The 5,425-nt window shown below is 45.6% G+C and overlaps 1 pseudogene; it reads left to right on the forward strand.

The window, feature by feature from the left end:
- Positions 1-2,327: 2,327 nt before the first annotated feature.
- LOC111826660 lies at positions 2,328-4,469 on the forward strand (annotated as a pseudogene).
- Positions 4,470-5,425: the final 956 nt, after the last annotated feature.

Raw genomic sequence — 5,425 nt, forward strand, 5'->3', positions numbered from 1 at the left:
TTAAAAATGAGTAATCTGAGAGAAACCAAGATGGCGGCATAGGTAAACACCGGAAATTGCTTCCTCGCACAACCACGGCAAAAATACAACTAAAAGACAAAACGGACATCATCCAGAACCACAGGAAGGCTGGCTGAGTGGAAATTCTACAACTAGAAGGAAAGAGAAAAGCACACTGAGACTCAGAGGAGGTACAGAAGTAAAGTGCAGAGGTACGGAGGCGCACGTGGAAAGGGCTGGCAACTGAGGACACGGTTGTCTTTTTCAACCGGGAGGGAGTCTCAAGCTCCCGACGGCTCTGAACTCCAGTTCTGGGCGAGTCTCTGGGGACCCAGACTCATACGGGGAGAAACTGGACTGTCTGGCATCAGTCGGAACTCGAGGGCAGCTTTCTCTCAGAGGTGCTTGCAGCAATTACCGAGGAACACTGAGACATGGGGCCTCTTAGGGTAGGATTGAGGATCAGCCATAGCTGCTTGCTCCGCCCTGTTGATTCCCTGAGACCCCGCCCCACCCAAGCTGTTTGTAGAGGCTTTTGCATATGAATGTCCTGGCCCTTTGCAATCTAAAATTACCTAACAAACTGCAGCTGGGACAGAGAGACCCAGAACTTCCAAAAGAAGGCCCAAGGCCCCACAGCAGCTTGCATTGCTTCACAGCTGGGCCTCATCTGGGCACCTCCACACCCCAAACAAAGAAGAGGAATCTGCAGATCTCTCCATAGCTCCTGCTGGGTAGCCTCAGGCAGAGGCTAAATTAGCACCTCCTTAGATCCAAGAGCCCGTGTACCCAGTGGTCAGAGTGGGACCATCCAGATTACAACTCTTCAGATCCATAAGGGACACACTCAGGGGGCAGACTCAGTGAGCACCAAAGCTCCACTGAAGCAAGTCTTGCCGAATAAGGGTGTCTCCAGCACAGAAGTTCTCCCACTATAGACACAGCTGATTCTCACAGCCAATTGGCCTGGAGGTCAATTCCTCCCAGTGATACCTACAACAATCAAGGCTTAACTACAACAAGACTGTGCACAAAGCCCACAAAGGGGTGCACCAAGAGTGTCCACCTCAGGTAATTGGGGAGGCTGAGCCACTGGGCCCTACAGGACACCTAGCACAGAAAGCCACTCTATCAACACAGGGAAGCATAAAAAATGCGGAGACAAAGAAACAGGTCAGAAATGACAGAAATGGAGGAAAGCAAACTAAAGGATATAGAGTTCAAAACCACACTTATAAGGTTTTTTAAGAATTTTCTAGAAACCGCCGATAAATTTAGTGAGACCCTCAAGAAATCTAGTGAGACCCTCGAGGATATGAAAAAGGACCAACTAGAAATTAAGCATACACTGACTGAAATAAAGAATATTATACAGAGTTCCAACAGCAGACTAGAGGATCGCAATAATCAAGTCAAAGATTTGAAATACGAAGAAGCATAAAACACCCAACCGGAAAAACAAAAAGAAAAGAGAATCCAAAAATATGAAGATAGTGTAAGGAGCCTTTGGGACAACTTCAAGCGTACCAACATCTGAATTATGTGGGTGCCAGAAGAAGAGAGAGAGCAAGATATTGAAAACCTATTTGAAGAAATAATGACAGAAAACTTCCCCTACCTGGTGAAAGAAGTAGACTTACAAGTCCAGGAAGCACAGAGAACCCCAAACAAAAGGAATCCAAAGAGGACCACCCCAAGACACATCATAATTAAAATGCCAAGAGCAAAAGACAAAGAGAGAATCTTAAAAGCAGCAAGAGAAAAAAGTCAGTTACCTACAAGGGAGTACCCATATGATTGTCAGCTGATTTCTCAACAGAAACTATGCAGGCCAGAAGGGAGTGGCAAGAAATATTCAAAGTGATGAATAGCAAGAACTTACAACCAAGATTACTTTACCCAGCAAAGCTATCATTCAGAATTGAAGGTCTGATAAAGAGCTTCACAGAGAAGAAAAAGCTAAAGGAGTTCATCACTACCAAACCAGTATTATATGAAATGCTGAAAGGTATCCTTTAAGAAGAGGAAGAATAAGAATAAGGTAAAGATACAAATTATGAACAACAAATACACATCTATCAACAAGTGAATCTAAAAATCAAGTGAATAAATAATCTGATGAATAGAATAAACTGGTTAATATAATAGAATCAGGGGTATAGAAAGGGAATGGACTGACTATTCTCGGGGTGGAAAGGGATGTGGGGGGTGTGGGAAGAGACTGGACAAAAATCGTACACCTATGGATGAGGACAGTGAGGGGGGTAAGGGCAGAGGGTGGGGTGGGAACTGGGTGGAGGGGAGCTATGGGGGGAAAAAGAGGAACAACTGTAATAATCTGAACAATAAAGATTTAATTAAAAAAATGAGTAATCTATTAAGTAAACTCTTTACCTGAGTTCTGTGAGCCACACTAGCAAATAATAAACCTAAATAGCGAATCGTGGGAACCTCTGATTTATAGCCTGTTGGTCAGAAAAACAGGTGATAACCTGGACTTGTGATTAATGTCTTAAATGGGGACAGTCTTGTAGGACTGTTGTAAGCAGTTAGACAGACATGAGCAAAGCAAGGATGATGGGCCAGGTATAGAAGGTCATCAGCATAGAAAGTCCCAGTTGCCTAGCAATGGACAATCAATTGTAGATTGGAGCCTTGCCCCCAGGTGACTTTTTCTCCCCTTGCATATCGCTGGTCTTGAGGTTTGGACCACCTGACCTTTCCTCCCTGGCAATAACATCTAGGCCTCAGTCGTATTTCAGCTCCAGGCCCAGATAAGCAACAAAACCAGCCACACTGCCTTCCTGTCAGGACCAGCTGCATGAAATAATGACCCCTTGCCCTGATGCTGGCCAATCAATCATTGGAGACCACAATCCTGAATGGACACACCTGGAAAACTACTGAATATTCTATTAAGATCTTCATTTGGACCTCTCCTGAATTCTCTATCCTTAAAACCCTTAGAAAGGAGGACTGAGCAAGTTCTCCCTCCTGGGAGCATACCCTCCTGGGAGCACAGGATTGAGCCTTTGAAATAGGAATTTTTAGGGGTGAAATAGGCATGTTTAGGGATTTTTTTTTAAATTAAGGGGATCCATGTAAAAAGCACAGGCTGCAAAGCTGCAAAAGGTTACATTTCCATAAGACAGGGAAGTTGGGAGAGGCAGCAGTTACATTTCCATAAGATAAGGGAACTGGGAGTAGCAAAGGTCTATATTTACAAAATAAGGAAGGCGGAAGAAAGCCCAGAGGGAATAGGAGAACAATGCGGGAGGAGGGCATCACATGTCCCATGACCTTTGAGCTCAGGAGTTACTATAGTGACCAAATCAAAGACAATATTGAGGCAGAAAAAACTGCAGCCTTTATAAACTGTGGAAAAAGGGACTCAGTGGGACTCTTTCCCCTTCCCCACGTGGGAGTCTGTACTTGTTCAATAAATTTCTACCTTGGTGGCGGCCATTTTGTTTGGGCACCGACCGGGAGTTGATGGCAGTGGTTGTGGTGGCACCAACTAAAGGCAGGAAAGGGCAAGCCGTGTGAGCAGGTGGACCGGCTGAGCCCAGCAGACAGCCAGCCAACAGCGAACTAACCTAGCAGTCTACCACTTATGTATCTAGCCATCCAAACCAGTTAACCCGAGCCACTTCACCATCAACTCAAGTTCTGCCGGCCCGGCCCCGGCCCACAGCCGTCGTGGCAGCCCTGAGAGGAGCACTGGCATCCTTTTCCTTCGATCCTCGGGATTTGAAGATGGCTGCACAGTCTGCACCGAAAGTTGTGCTAAAAAGCACCACCAAGATGTCTCTAAATGAGTGCTTTACTAATATGCTGAAGAACAAACAGCTGATGCCAGTGAATATTCGGGCTTCGATGCAGCAACAGCAGCAGCTAGCCACTGCCAGAAACAGAAGACTGGCCCAGCAGATGGAAAATAGACCCTCTGTACAGGCAGCATTAAAACTTAAACAGAGCTTAAAGCAGTGCCTGGGTAAGAGTAACATCCAGGTACGGTTAGGCCGACCCATAGGGGCCCTGGCCAGGGGAGCGATCGGAGGACGAGGCCTACCCATAATCCAGAGCGGCTTGCCTAGAGGAGGACTACTTGGGGGACATGCCACAAGAACCCTACTTAGGGGCGGGATGTCGCTCCGAGGTCGGGGTATGATAGGTCGGGGAAGAGGAGGCTTTGGAGGCCGAGGCCGAGTCCGTGGACGAGGGAGAGGTGCCCTTGCTCGCCCTGTACTGACCAAGGAACAGCTGGACAACCAATTGGATGCATACATGTCAAAAACAAAAGGACACCTGAATGCGGAGTTGGATGCCTACATGGCACAGACAGATCCTGAAACCAATGATTAAAGCCTGCCTTCCCTTCTCTGAGAGACTTGTTAAAAGTTGCCATGTCTGTAAATAACCTTGAGATGACAGATGAGAAGAGCCTACCTGACTGATGCTGGAAGGACCTATCACAGCGGTTCTCAACCTGTGGGTCGCGATCCCTTTGGCAGTGGAACGACCCTTTCACAGGGGTCGCCTAAGACCATCCTGCAGATCAGATATTTACATTACGATTCATAACAGTAACAACATTACAGTTATGAAGTAGCAACGAAAATAATTTTATGGTTGGATCACAACATGAGGAACTGTATTTAAAGGGCCAGAAGGTTGAGAACCACTGACCTATCACAATAGACTATGGACTTGCCACCAGTGTGTGCATTTAGTGTGTTCCTTTTACTTTTTTGATATCTATTATATGAAACCCTTTTTTCCTCTGACTTGGGTTTGGCTTCATTTTGTTGTTTGGGCTTCTTTGTTTGTTTGTTTTTTCCTTCTCCCAGACTTCTCTTTGAACATGAATATATTGGCCTTCTTTCCACCTTTGCCTCCCCTCACCTGCCATATATGCTTTGACTGTCTAACATTTCCTCTGTTCATCTCTCTACCCTCTGAAAGTCCCAGAAAGAATTCATTCAATGTTCCTCCCTAATGCCTATGTGTCTGTGATACAGTTCTGTTCTCTATCACTTTAATAGCCACTTAGAAGTGGTTAGAAAATCTGGAGTTCAAAAATGCATTCTGCCACGTTGATATTTTAGTATAGTAAATTAGGAACATTGGCCTAGCTACAGTGTCACATGACAGGTTATACATGGTGGCAGCTCTGATTTGATGGAAGTTACTACCATGTGCATTGATACCACATATGTGAGCTGGTTTGGGTGTGTGCATTATTTCTACCATGGGATAATATTTATAAACTTGCCTCTTGGCTTTGCATCATGTCCAAAGGGTTGCTATTGGGTTGGCTTACATCTGCAGTAGAGAGGGAAAGGCCATTGGTTAAGCAGATGCTTCAGAAGAGATGGCAGAACTATGGCAGATACCTGCTGGGGAGGGGTCAGAAGATACCCAT

The sequence above is a fragment of the Myotis lucifugus genome, unplaced genomic scaffold (genome assembly GCF_000147115.1).
Source record: "Myotis lucifugus unplaced genomic scaffold, Myoluc2.0 scaffold_2, whole genome shotgun sequence".
In the NCBI taxonomy this organism is placed as follows: Eukaryota; Metazoa; Chordata; class Mammalia; order Chiroptera; family Vespertilionidae; genus Myotis; species Myotis lucifugus.